This window comes from Delphinapterus leucas, chromosome 19 (genome assembly GCF_059928025.1).
Source record: "Delphinapterus leucas isolate spDelLeu-1000000601 "Yukka" chromosome 19, BTC_Dleu_Yukka2, whole genome shotgun sequence".
Taxonomy (NCBI): domain Eukaryota; kingdom Metazoa; phylum Chordata; class Mammalia; order Artiodactyla; family Monodontidae; genus Delphinapterus; species Delphinapterus leucas.
Window position 1 is genome coordinate 29,119,175 of NC_143147.1, and position 12,125 is coordinate 29,131,299.

A 12,125-nucleotide genomic window follows, 5' to 3' on the forward strand; every position below is an offset into this window, starting at 1 on the left:
GGCGCAAGCGCCAGCGAAAGTGGGCCTCAAGAGGCAGCCCGCCGTCCCCGCCCCCGTCTACGGCCATACCACCCTGAACGCGCCCGATCTCGTCTGATCTCGGAAGCTAAGCAGGGTCGGGCCTGGTTAGTACTTGGATGGGAGACCGCCTGGGAATACCGGGTGCTGTAGGCTTTTTGCCTCCCGCTCCGCCTTCTCCTTTAACTCGCCCGCGGGCGGTGGCCGCCGGCTCCGCCGGCGCCGGGGCCCCGCTGCAGGCCCCGCCTCCTCAGGCCCCTCCCAGCACGGCGCGCGCGCCGGAGCGGGCGCTCCCCGCCGGCCCGGCCCGCCAAGCGGCCAGAAGGCGGCCCTGGAAGGCAGCCGCACCCCAGACGCCCCCGGGGTGCCTGGCCCGGACCCAGGCTCCGCCGCGGGCCCGGTTGCCGTCCCTTCGGCCAGCGAGCCCCTCGACCTGCACCTGGCCGCCCCCACCGGCGCCCCGCCCCGGGGCCGCCACCTGTGTGCCGGTGGGTGTGTCCCTCCACAGCTCCCTCCGGCAAAAGCCCCGCCCCCGCCGTGTCGCCGCCGCGGCCGGGTGCGGGAGCGGGATCCAGAGCAGGGGCCGCTTCCCCGGGCCTGCCGGCCCCAGGGGCGGGCTCCTGAGCTCGGCGGGTGGTGTGCGGGCAAGGGTGGCCTCGCCGGGGCTGAGGGGCCGTGGCGACACGATGGTGGCTCCCAGTGGCTTCGGGCCAGCTGCTGTCGGGCAGGAGGGCCGGCCCGGGCTGCGGCCGGGCGGCGCCTAGCGCCGCGTGAGCGGGCAGGGGCGATGCCCAAGGGACCGCGGGCCCCGGGCCCTGAAGCCTCCGGGGCCACGTCCCTGTGAGCGACGGGCGGGATCTTGGCGGGGCGCCAAGCGCCGAAGTGTTCGCTGGGTCACGCCCGCCCTCGGCTGGGAGGGGGTGGCCAAACCCTCCGCCTCCGCCACCGCCCGGTACCCGAGACCTCCGTTCCCCCTTCCTGGGCGGGCGACGGGGTCCTGCCGGGGCGGGCTGACCGCCAGGCTGGCGGTGAGGCGCAAGCGCCAGCGAAAGTGGGCCTCAAGAGGCAGCCCGCCGTCCCCGCCCCCGTCTACGGCCATACCACCCTGAACGCGCCCGATCTCGTCTGATCTCGGAAGCTAAGCAGGGTCGGGCCTGGTTAGTACTTGGATGGGAGACCGCCTGGGAATACCGGGTGCTGTAGGCTTTTTGCCTCCCGCTCCGCCTTCTCCTTTAACTCGCCCGCGGGCGGTGGCCGCCGGCTCCACCGGCGCCGGGGCCCCGCTGCAGGCCCCGCCTCCTCAGGCCCCTCCCACCACGGCGCGCGCGCCGGAGGGGGCGCTCCCCGCCGGCCCGGCCCGCCAGGCGGCCAGAAGGCGGCCCTGGAAGGCAGCCGCACCCCAGACGCCCCCGGGGTGCCTGGCCCGGACCCAGGCTCCGCCGCGGGCCCGGTTGCCGTCCCTTCGGCCAGCGAGCCCCTCGACCTGCACCTGGCCGCCCCCACCGGCGCCCCGCCCCGGGGCCGCCACCTGTGTGCCGGTGGGTGTGTCCCTCCACAGCTCCCTCCGGCAAAAGCCCCGCCCCCCGCCGTGTCGCCGCCGCGGCCGGGTGCGGGAGCGGGATCGAGGGCAGGGGCCGCTTCCCCGGGCCTGCCAGCCGCCAGGGGCGGGCTCCTGAGCTCGGCGGGTGGTGTGCGGGCAAGGGTGGCCTCGCCGGGGCTGAGGGGCCGTGGCGACACGATGGTGGCTCCCAGTGGCTTCGGGCCAGCTGCTGTCGGGCAGGAGGGCCGGCCCGGGCTGCGGCCGGGAGGCGCCTAGCGCCGCGTGGGCGGACAGGGGCGATGCCCAAGGGACCGCGGGCCCCGGGCCCTGAAGCCTCCGGGGCCACGTCCCTGTGAGCGACGGGCCGGATCTTGGGCGGGGCGCCAAGCGCCGAAGGGTTCGCTGGGTCACGCCCGCCCTCGGCTGGGAGGGGGTGGCCAAACCCTCCGCCTCCGCCACCGCCTGGTACCCGAGACCTCCGCTCCCCCTGCCTGGGCGGGCGACGGGGTCCCGCCGGGGCGGGCTGACCGCCAGGCTGGCGGTGAGGCGCAAGCGACAGCGAAAGTGGGCCTCAGGAGGCAGCCCGCCGTCCCCGCCCCCGTCTACGGCCATACCACCCTGAACGCGCCCGATCTCGTCTGATCTCGGAAGCTAAGCAGGGTCGGGCCTGGTTAGTACTTGGATGGGAGACCGCCTGGGAATACCGGGTGCTGTAGGCTTTTTGCCTCCTGCTCCGCCTTCTCCTTTAACTCGCCCGCGGGCGGTGGCCGCCGGCTCCGCCCGCGCCGGGGCCCCGCTGCAGGCCCCGCCTCCTCAGGCCCCTCCCACCACGGCGCGCGCGCCGGAGGGGGCGCTCCCCGCCGGCCCGGCCCGCCAGGCGGCCAGAAGGCGGCCCTGGAAGGCAGCCGCACCCCAGACGCCCCCGGGGTGCCTGGCCCGGACCCAGGCTCCGCCGCGGGCCCGGTTGCCGTCCCTTCGGCCAGCGAGCCCCTCGACCTGCACCTGGCCGCCCCCACCGGCGCCCCGCCCCGGTGCCGCCACCTGTGTGCCGGTGGGTGTGTCCCTCCACAGCTCCCTCCGGCAAAAGCCTCGCCCCCCGCCGTGTCGCCGCCGCGGCCGGGTGCGGGAGCGGGATCGAGGGCAGGGGCTGCTTCCCCGGGCCTGCCGGCCGCCAGGGGCGGGCTCCTGAGCCCGGCAGGTGGTGTGCGGGCAAGGGTGGCCTCGCCGGGGCTGAGGGGCCGTGGCGACACGATGGTGGCTCCCAGTGGCTTCGGGCCAGCTGCTGTCGGGCAGGAGGGCCGGCCCGGGTTGCGGCTGGGCGGCGCCTAGCGCCGCGTGGGCGGGCAGGGGCGATGCCCAAGGGACCGCGGGCCCCGGGCACTGAAGCCTCCGGGGCCACGTCCCTGTGAGCGACGGGCGGGATCTTGGCGGGGCGCCAAGCGCCGAAGGGTTCGCTGGGTCACGCCCGCCCTCGGCTGGGAGGGGGTGGCCAAACCCTCCGCCTCCGCCACCGCCCGGTACCCGAGACCTCCGTTCCCCCTGCCTGGGCGGGCGACGGGGTCCTGCCGGGGCGGGCTGACCGCCAGGCTGGCGGTGAGGCGCAAGCGCCAGCCAAAGTGGGCCTCAAGAGGCAGCCCGCCGTCCCCGCCCCCGTCTACGGCCATACTACCCTGAACGCGCCCGATCTCGTCTGATCTCGGAAGCTAAGCAGGGTCGGGCCTGGTTAGTACTTGGATGGGAGACCGCCTGGGAATACCGGGTGCTGTAGGCTTTTTGCCTCCCGCTCCGCCTTCTCCTTTAACTCGCCCGCGGGCGGTGGCCGCCGGCTCCGCCCGCGCCGGGGCCCCGCTGCAGGCCCCGCCTCCTCAGGCCCCTCCCACCACGGCACGCGCGCCGGAGGGGGCGCTCCCCGCCGGCCCGGCCCGCCAGGCGGCCAGAAGGCGGCCCTGGAAGGCAGCCGCACCCCAGACGCCACCGGGGTGCCTGGCCCGGACCCAGGCTCCGCCGCGGGCCCGGTTGCCGTCCCTTCGGCCAGCGAGCCCGTCGACCTGCACCTGGCCGCCCCCACCGGCGCCCCGCCCCGGGGCCGCCACCTGTGTGCCGGTGGCTGTGTCCCTCCACAGCTCCCTCCGGCAAAAGCCCCGCCCCCCGCCGTGTCGCCGCCGCGGCCGGGTGCGGGAGCGGGATCGAGGGCAGGGGCCGCTTCCCCTGGCCTGCCGTCCGCCAGGGGCGGGCTACTGAGCCCGGCGGGTGGTGTGCGGGCAAGGGTGGCCTCGCCGGGGCTGAGGGGCCGTGGCGACACGATGGTGGCTCCCAGTGGCTTCGGGCCAGCTGCTGTCGGGCAGGAGGGCCGGCCCGGGCTGCGGCCGGGCGGCGCCTAGCGCCGCGTGGGCGGACAGGGGCGATGCCCAAGGGACCGCGGGCCCCGGGCCCTGAAGCCTCCGGGGCCACGTCCCTGTGAGCGACGGGCCGGATCTTGGGCGGGGCGCCAAGCGCCGAAGGGTTCGCTGGGTCACGCCCGCCCTCGGCTGGGAGGGGGTGGCCAAACCCTCCGCCTCCGCCACCGCCCGGTACCCGAGACCTCCGTTCCCCCTGCCTGGGCGGGCGACGGGGTCCTGCCGGGGCGGGCTGACCGCCAGGCTGGCGGTGAGGCGCAAGCGCCAGCGAAAGTGGGCCTCAAGAGGCAGCCCGCCGTCCCCGTCCCGTCTACGGCCATACCACCCTGAACGCGCCCGATCTCGTCTGATCTCGGAAGCTAAGCAGGGTCGGGCCTGGTTAGTACTTGGATGGGAGACCGCCTGGGAATACCGGGTGCTGTAGGCTTTTTGCCTCCCGCTCCGCCTTCTCCTTGAACTCGCCCGCGGGCGGTGGCCGCCGGCTCCGCCCGCGCCGGGGCTCCGCTGCAGGCCCCGCCTCCTCAGGCCCCTCGCACCACGGCGCGCGCGCCGGAGGGGGCGCTCCCCGCCGGTCCGGCCCGCCAGGCGGCCAGAAGGCGGCCCTGGAAGGCAGCCGCACCCCAGATGCCCCCGGGGTGCCTGGCCCGGACCCAGGCTCCGCCGCGGGCCCGGTTGCCGTGCCTTCGGCCAGCGAGCCCGTCGACCTGCACTTGGCCGCCCCCACCGGCGCCCCGCCCCGGGGCCGCCACCTGTGTGCCGGTGGGTGTGTCCCTCCACAGCTCCCTCCGGCAAAAGCCCCGCCCCCGCCGTGTCGCCGCCGCGGCCGGGTGCGGGAGCGGGATCGAGGGCAGGGGCCGCTTCCCCGGGCCTGCCGGCCGCCAGGGGCGGGCTCCTGAGCTCGGCGGGTGGTGTGCGGGCAAGGGTGGCCTCGCCGGGGCTGAGGGGCCGTGGCGACACGATGGTGGCTCCCAGTGGCTTCGGGCCAGCTGCTGTCGGGCAGGAGGGCCGGCCCGGGCTGCGGCCGGGCGGCGCCTAGCGCCGCGTGGGCGGGCAGGGGCGATGCCCAAGGGACCGTGGGCCCCGGGCCCTGAAGCCTCCGGGGCCACGTCCCTGTGAGCGACGGGCGGGATCTTGGCGGGGCGCCAAGCGCCGAAGGGTTCGCTGGGTCACGCCCGCCCTCGGCTGGGAGGGGGTGGCCAAACCCTCCGCCTCCGCCACCGCCCGGTACCCGAGACCTCCGTTCCCCCTGCCTGGGCGGGCGACGGGGTCCTGCCGGGGCGGGCTGACCGCCAGGCTGTCGGTGAGGCGCAAGCGCCAGCGAAAGTGGGCCTCAAGAGGCAGCCCGCCGTCCCCGCCCCCGTCTACGGCCATACCACCCTGAACGCGCCCGATCTCGTCTGATCTCGGAAGCTTAAGCAGGGTCGGGCCTGGTTAGTACTTGGATGGGAGACCGCCTGGGAATACCGGGTGCTGTAGGCTTTTTGCCTCCCGCTCCGCCTTCTCCTTTACTCGCCCGCGGGCGGTGGCCGCCGGCTCCGCCCGCGCCGGGGCCCCGCTGCAGGCCCCTCCTCCTCAGGCCCCTCCCACCACGGCGCACGCGCCGGAGGGGGCGCTCCCCGCCGGCCCGGCCCGCCAGGCGGCCAGAAGGCGGCCCTGGAAGGCAGCCGCACCCCAGACGCCCCCAGGGTGCCTGGCCCGGACCCAGGCTCCGCCGTGGGCCCGGTTGCCGTCCCTTCGGCCAGCGAGCCCCTCGACCTGCACCTGGCCGCCCCCTCCGGCGCCCCGCCCCGGGGCCGCCACCTGTGTGCCGGTGGGTGTGTCCCTCCACAGCTCCCTCCGGCAAAAGCCCCGCCCCCCGCCGTGTCGCCGGCGCGGCCGGGTGCGGGAGCGGGATCGAGGGCAGGGGCCTCTTCCCCGGGCCTGCCGGCCGCCAGGGGCGGGCTCCTGAGCTCGGCGGGTGGTGTGCGGGCAAGGGTGGCCTCGCCGGGGCTGAGGGGCCGTGGCGACACGATGGTGGCTCCCAGTGGTTTCGGGCCAGCTGCTGTCGGGCAGGAGGGCCGCCCCGGGCTGCGGCTGGGCGGCGCCTAGCGCCGCGTGGGCGGGCAGGGGCGATGCCCAAGGGACCGCGGGCCCCGGGCCCTGAAGCCTCCGGGGCCACGTCCCTGTGAGCGACGGGCCGGATCTTGGGCGGGGCGCCAAGCGCCGAATGGTTCGCTGGGTCACGCCCGCCCTCGGCTGGGAGGGGGTGGCCAAACCCTCCGCCTCCGCCACCGCCTGGTACCCGAGACCTCCGTTCCCCCTGCCTGGGCGGGCGACGGGGTCCTGCCGGGGCGGGCTGACCGCCAGGCTGGCGGTGAGGCGCAAGCGCCAGCGAAAGTGGGCCTCAAGAGGCAGCCCGCCGTCCCCGTCCCGTCTACGGCCATGCCACCCTGAACGCGCCCGATCTCGTCTGATCTCGGAAGCTAAGCAGGGTCGGGCCTGGTTAGTACTTGGATGGGAGACCGCCTGGGAATACCGGGTGCTGTAGGCTTTTTGCCTCCCGCTCCGCCTTCTCCTTTAACTCGCCCGCGGGCGGTGGCCGCCGGCTCCGCCCGCGCCGGGGCCCCGCTGCAGGCCCCGCCTCCTCAGGCCCCTCCCACCACGGCGCGCGCGCCGGAGGGGGCGCTCCACGCCGGCCCGGCCCGCCAGGGGGCCAGAAGGCGGCCCTGGAAGGCAGCCGCACCCCAGACGCCCCCGGGGTGCCTGGCCCGGACCCAGGCTCCGCCGCGGGCCCGGTTGCCGTGCCTTCGGCCAGCGAGCCCGTCGACCTGCACCTGGCCGCCCCCACCGGCGCCCCGCCCCGGGGCCGCCACCTGTGTGCCGGTGGGTGTGTCCCTCCACAGCTCCCTCTCGCAAAAGCCCAGCCCCCGCCGTGTCGCCGCCGCGGCCGTGTGCGGGAGCGGGATCGAGGGCAGGGGCCGCTTCCCCGGGCCTGCCGGCCGCCAGGGGCGGGCTCCTGAGCTCGGCGGGTGGTGTGCGGGCAAGGGTGGCCTCGCCGGGGCTGTGGGGCCGTGGCGACACGATGGTGGCTCCCAGTGGCTTCGGGCCAGCTGCTGTCGGGCAGGAGGGCCGGCCCGGGATGCGGCCGGGCGGCGCCTAGCGCCGCGTGGTCGGGCAGGGGCGATGCCCAAGGGACCGCGGGCCCCGGGCCCTGAAGCCTCCGGGGCCACGTCCCTGTGAGCGACGGGCCGGATCTTGGGCGGGGCGCCAAGCGCCGAAGGGTTCGCTGGGTCACGCCCGCCCTCGGCTGGGAGGGGGTGGCCAAACCCTCCGCCTCCGCCACCGCCCGGTACCCGAGACCTCCGTTCCCCCTGCCTGGGCGGGCGACGGGGTCCTGCCGGGGCGGGCTGACCGCCAGGCTGGCGGTGAGTCGCAAGCGCCAGCGAAAGTGGGCCTCAAGAGGCAGCCCGCCGTCCCCGTCCCGTCTACGGCCATACCACCCTGAACGCGCCCGATCTCGTCTGATCTCGGAAGCTAAGCAGGGTCGGGCCTGGTTAATACTTGGATGGGAGACCTCCTGGGAATACCGGGTGCTGTAGGCGTTTTGCCTCCCGCTCCGCCTTCTCCTTGAACTCGCCCGCGGGCGCTGGCCGCCGGCTCCGCCCGCGCCGGGGCTCCGCTGCAGGCCCCGCCTCCTCAGGCCCCTCGCACCACGGCGCGCGCGCCGGAGGGGGCGCTCCCCGCCGGCCCGGCCCGCCAGGCGGCCAGAAGGCGGCCCTGGAAGGCAGCCGCACCCCAGACGCCCCCGGGGTGCCTGGCCCGGACCCAGGCTCCGCCGCGGGCCCGGTTGCCGTGCCTTCGGCCAGCGAGCCCGTCGACCTGCACCTGGCCGCCCCCACCGGCGCCCCGCCCCGGGGCCGCCACCTGTGTGCCGGTGGGTGTGTCCCTCCACAGCTCCCTCCGGCAAAAGCCCCGCCCCCGCCGTGTCGCCGCCGCGGCCCGGTGCGGGAGCGGGATCGAGAGCAGGGGCCGCTTCCCCGGGCCTGCCGGCCCCAGGGGCGGGCTCCTGAGCTCGGCGGGTGGTGTGCGGGCAAGGGTGGCCTCGCCGGGGCTGAGGGGCCGTGGCGACACGATGGTGGCTCCCAGTGGCTTCGGGCCAGCTGCTGTCGGGCAGGAGGGCCGGCCCGGGCTGCGGCCGGGCGGCGCCTAGCGCCGCGTGAGCGGGCAGGGGCGATGCCCAAGGGACCGCGGGACCCGGGCCCTGAAGCCTCCGGGGCCACGTCCCTGTGAGCGACGGGCGGGATCTTGGCGGGGCGCCAAGCGCCGAAGTGTTCGCTGGGTCACGCCCGCCCTCGGCTGGGAGGGGGTGGCCAAACCCTCCGCCTCCGCCACCGCCCGGTACCCGAGACCTCCGTTCCCCCTGCCTGGGCGGGCGACGGGGTCCTGCCGGGGTGGGCTGACCGCCAGGCTGGCGGTGAGGCGCAAGCGCCAGCGAAAGTGGGCCTCAAGAGGCAGCCCGCCGTCCCCGCCCCCGTCTACGGCCATACTACCCTGAACGCGCCCGATCTCGTCTGATCTCGGAAGCTAAGCAGGGTCGGGCCTGGTTAGTACTTGGATGGGAGACCGCCTGGGAATACCGGGTGCTGTAGGCTTTTTGCCTCCCGCTCCGCCTTCTCCTTTAACTCGCCCGCGGGCGGTGGCCGCCGGCTCCGCCGGCGCCGGGGCCCCGCTGCAGGCCCCGCCTCCTCAGGCCCCTCCCACCACGGCGCGCGCGCCGGAGGGGGCGCTCCCCGCCGGCCCGGCCCGCCAGGCGGCCAGAAGGCGGCCCTGGAAGGCAGCCGCACCCCAGACGCCCCCGGGGTGCCTGGCCCGGACCCAGGCTCCGCCGCGGGCCCGGTTGCCGTCCCTTCGGCCAGCGAGCCCCTCGACCTGCACCTGGCCGCCCCCACCGGCGCCCCGCCCCGGGGCCGCCACCTGTGTGCCGGTGGGTGTGTCCCTCCACAGCTCCCTCCGGCAAAAGCCCCGCCCCCCGCCGTGTCGCCGCCGCGGCCGGGTGCGGGAGCGGGATCGAGGGCAGGGGCTGCTTCCCCGGGCCTGCCGGCCGCCAGGGGCGGGCTCCTGAGCCCGGCAGGTGGTGTGCGGGCAAGGGTGGCCTCGCCGGGGCTGAGGGGCCGTGGCGACACGATGGTGGCTCCCAGTGGCTTCGGGCCAGCTGCTGTCGGGCAGGAGGGCCGGCCCGGGTTGCGGCTGGGCGGCGCCTAGCGCCGCGTGGGCGGGCAGGGGCGATGCCCAAGGGACCGCGGGCCCCGGGCACTGAAGCCTCCGGGGCCACGTCACTGTGAGCGACGGGCGGGATCTTGGCGGGGCGCCAAGCGCCGAAGGGTTCGCTGGGTCACGCCCGCCCTCGGCTGGGAGGGGGTGGCCAAACCCTCCGCCTCCGCCACCGCCCGGTACCCGAGACCTCCGTTCCCCCTGCCTGGGCGGGCGACGGGGTCCTGCCGGGGCGGGCTGACCGCCAGGCTGGCGGTGAGGCGCAAGCGCCAGCGAAAGTGGGCCTCAAGAGGCAGCCCGCCGTCCCCGCCCCCGTCTACGGCCATACTACCCTGAACGCGCCCGATCTCGTCTGATCTTGGAAGCTAAGCAGGGTCGGGCCTGGTTAGTACTTGGATGGGAGACCGCCTGGGAATACCGGGTGCTGTAGGCTTTTTGCCTCCCGCTCCGCCTTCTCCTTTAACTCGCCCGCGGGCGGTGGCCGCCGGCTCCGCCCGCGCCGGGGCCCCGCTGCAGGCCCCGCCTCCTCAGGCCCCTCCCACCACGGCACGCGCGCCGGAGGGGGCGCTCCCCGCCGGCCCGGCCCGCCAGGCGGCCAGAAGGCGGCCCTGGAAGGCAGCCGCACCCCAGACGCCCCCGGGGTGCCTGGCCCGGACCCAGGCTCCGCCGCGGGCCCGGTTGCCGTCCCTTCGGCCAGCGAGCCCGTCGACCTGCACCTGGCCGCCCCCACCGGCGCCCCGCCCCGGGGCCGCCACCTGTGTGCCGGTGGCTGTGTCCCTCCACAGCTCCCTCCAGCAAAAGCCCCGCCCCCCGCCGTGTCGCCGCCGCTGCCAGGTGCGGGAGCGGGATCGAGGGCAGGGGCCGCTTCCCCGGGCCTGCCGGCCGCCAGGGGCGGGCTCCTGAGCTCGGCGGGTGGTGTGCGGGCAAGGGTGGCCTCGCCGGGGCTGAGGGGCCGTGGCGACACGATGGTGGCTCCCAGTGGCTTCGGGCCAGCTGCTGTCGGGCAGGAGGGCCGGCCCGGGTTGCGGCTGGGCGGCGCCTAGCGCCGCGTGGGCGGGCAGGGGCGATGCCCAAGGGACCGCGGGCCCCGGGCACTGAAGCCTCCGGGGCCACGTCCCTGTGAGCGACGGGCGGGATCTTGGCGGGGCGCCAAGCGCCGAAGGGTTCGCTGGGTCACGCCCGCCCTCGGCTGGGAGGGGGTGGCCAAACCCTCCGCCTCCGCCACCGCCCGGTACCCGAGACCTCCGTTCCCCCTGCCTGGGCGGGCGACGGGGTCCTGCCGGGGCGGGCTGACCGCCAGGCTGGCGGTGAGGCGCAAGCGCCAGCGAAAGTGGGCCTCAAGAGGCAGCCCGCCGTCCCCGCCCCCGTCTACGGCCATACTACCCTGAACGCGCCCGATCTCGTCTGATCTCGGAAGCTAAGCAGGGTCGGGCCTGGTTAGTACTTGGATGGGAGACCGCCTGGGAATACCGGGTGCTGTAGCCTTTTTGCCTCCCGCTCCGCCTTCTCCTTTAAATCGCCCGCGGGCGGTGGCCGCCGGCTCCGCCCGCGCCGGGGCCCCGCTGCAGGCCCCGCCTCCTCAGGCCCCTCCCACCACGGCACGCGCGCCGGAGGGGGCGCTCCCCGCCGGCCCGGCCCGCCAGGCGGCAAGAAGGCGGCCCTGGAAGGCAGCCGCACCCCAGACGCCCCCGGGGTGCCTGGCCCGGACCCAGGCTCCGCCGCGGGCCCGGTTGCCGTCCCTTCGGCCAGCGAGCCCGTCGACCTGCACCTGGCCGCCCCCACCGGCGCCCCGCCCCGGGGCCGCCACCTGTGTGCCGGTGGGTGTGTCCCTCCACAGCTCCCTCCGGCAAAAGCCCCGCCCCCCGCCGTGTCGCCGCCGCTGCCGGGTGCGGGAGCGGGATCGAGGGCAGGGGCCGCTTCCCCGGGCCTGCCGGCCGCCAGGGGCGGGCTCCTGAGCTCGGCGGGTGGTGTGCGGGCAAGGGTGGCCTCGCCGGGGCTGAGGGGCCGTGGCGACACGATGGTGGCTCCCAGTGGCTTCGTGCCAGCTGCTGTCGGGCAGGAGGGCCGGCCCGGGCTGCGGCTGGGCGGCGCCTAGCGCCGCGTGGGCGGGCAGGGGCGATGCCCAAGGGACCGCGGGCCCCGGGCCCTGAAGCCTCCGGGGCCACGTCCCTGTGAGCGACGGGCCGGATCTTGGGCGGGGCGCCTAGCGCCGAAGGGTTCGCTGGGTCACGCCCGCCCTCGGCTGGGAGGGGGTGGCCAAACCCTCCGCCTCCGCCACCGCCCGGTACCCGAGACCTCCGTTCCCCCTGCCTGGGCGGGCGACGGGGTCCTGCCGGGGCGGGCTGACCGCCAGGCTGGCGGTGAGGCGCAAGCGCCAGCGAAAGTGGGCCTCAAGAGGCAGCCCGCCGTCCCCGCCCCCGTCTACGGCCATACCACCCTGAACGCGCCCGATCTCGTCTGATCTCGGAAGCTAAGCAGGGTCGGGCCTGGTTAGTACTTGGATGGGAGACCGCCTGGGAATACCGGGTGCTGTAGGATTTTTGCCTCCCGCTCCGCCTTCTCCTTTAAATCGCCCGCGGGCGGTGGACGCCGGCTCCGCCCGCGCCGGGGCCCCGCTGCAGGCCCCGCCTCCTCAGGCCCCTCCCACCACGGCGCGCGCGCCGGAGGGGGCGCTCCCCGCCAGCCCGGCCCGCCAGGCGGCCAGAAGGCGGCCCTGGAAGGCAGCCGCACCCCAGACGCCCCCGGGGTGCCTGGCCCGGACCCAGGCTCCGCCGCGGGCCCGGTTGCCGTCCCTTCGGCCAGCGAGCCCGTCGACCTGCACCTGGCCGCCCCCACCGGCGCCCCGCCCCGGGGCCGCCCCCTGTGTGCCGGTGGGTGTGTCCCTCCACAGCTCCCTCCGGCAAAAGCCCCGCCCCCCGCCG

The 12,125-nt window shown here is 76.9% G+C and overlaps 12 non-coding genes across 12 annotated transcripts; all 12 read left to right on the forward strand.

Moving 5' to 3' along the window:
• The first annotated feature begins 55 nt into the window (after nt 1-55).
• LOC149745769 (5S ribosomal RNA) lies at nt 56-174 on the forward strand. The gene has a single exon (XR_016389124.1). It is a non-coding gene; the product is annotated as a 5S ribosomal RNA (ribosomal RNA).
• A 931-nt stretch (nt 175-1,105) lies between these two features.
• LOC149745770 (5S ribosomal RNA) lies at nt 1,106-1,224 on the forward strand. Its single transcript, XR_016389125.1, has one exon. It is a non-coding gene; the product is annotated as a 5S ribosomal RNA (ribosomal RNA).
• Nucleotides 1,225-2,158: 934 nt separating this feature from the next.
• Nucleotides 2,159-2,277, forward strand: LOC149745771 (5S ribosomal RNA). The gene has a single exon (XR_016389126.1). It is a non-coding gene; the product is annotated as a 5S ribosomal RNA (ribosomal RNA).
• A 933-nt stretch (nt 2,278-3,210) lies between these two features.
• LOC149745772 (5S ribosomal RNA) lies at nt 3,211-3,329 on the forward strand. The gene has a single exon (XR_016389853.1). It is a non-coding gene; the product is annotated as a 5S ribosomal RNA (ribosomal RNA).
• Nucleotides 3,330-4,262: 933 nt separating this feature from the next.
• Nucleotides 4,263-4,381, forward strand: LOC149745773 (5S ribosomal RNA). Its single transcript, XR_016389127.1, has one exon. It is a non-coding gene; the product is annotated as a 5S ribosomal RNA (ribosomal RNA).
• A 932-nt stretch (nt 4,382-5,313) lies between these two features.
• On the forward strand, nt 5,314-5,433 carry LOC149745774 (5S ribosomal RNA). Its single transcript, XR_016390325.1, has one exon. It is a non-coding gene; the product is annotated as a 5S ribosomal RNA (ribosomal RNA).
• Nucleotides 5,434-6,365: 932 nt separating this feature from the next.
• LOC149745775 (5S ribosomal RNA) lies at nt 6,366-6,484 on the forward strand. The gene has a single exon (XR_016389750.1). It is a non-coding gene; the product is annotated as a 5S ribosomal RNA (ribosomal RNA).
• A 932-nt stretch (nt 6,485-7,416) lies between these two features.
• On the forward strand, nt 7,417-7,535 carry LOC149745776 (5S ribosomal RNA). The gene has a single exon (XR_016390215.1). It is a non-coding gene; the product is annotated as a 5S ribosomal RNA (ribosomal RNA).
• A 931-nt stretch (nt 7,536-8,466) lies between these two features.
• On the forward strand, nt 8,467-8,585 carry LOC149745777 (5S ribosomal RNA). Its single transcript, XR_016389854.1, has one exon. It is a non-coding gene; the product is annotated as a 5S ribosomal RNA (ribosomal RNA).
• Nucleotides 8,586-9,518: 933 nt separating this feature from the next.
• On the forward strand, nt 9,519-9,637 carry LOC149745778 (5S ribosomal RNA). Its single transcript, XR_016390226.1, has one exon. It is a non-coding gene; the product is annotated as a 5S ribosomal RNA (ribosomal RNA).
• Nucleotides 9,638-10,570: 933 nt separating this feature from the next.
• Nucleotides 10,571-10,689, forward strand: LOC149745779 (5S ribosomal RNA). The gene has a single exon (XR_016390135.1). It is a non-coding gene; the product is annotated as a 5S ribosomal RNA (ribosomal RNA).
• Nucleotides 10,690-11,623: 934 nt separating this feature from the next.
• On the forward strand, nt 11,624-11,742 carry LOC149745780 (5S ribosomal RNA). The gene has a single exon (XR_016389945.1). It is a non-coding gene; the product is annotated as a 5S ribosomal RNA (ribosomal RNA).
• The last annotated feature ends 383 nt before the right edge of the window (nt 11,743-12,125 follow it).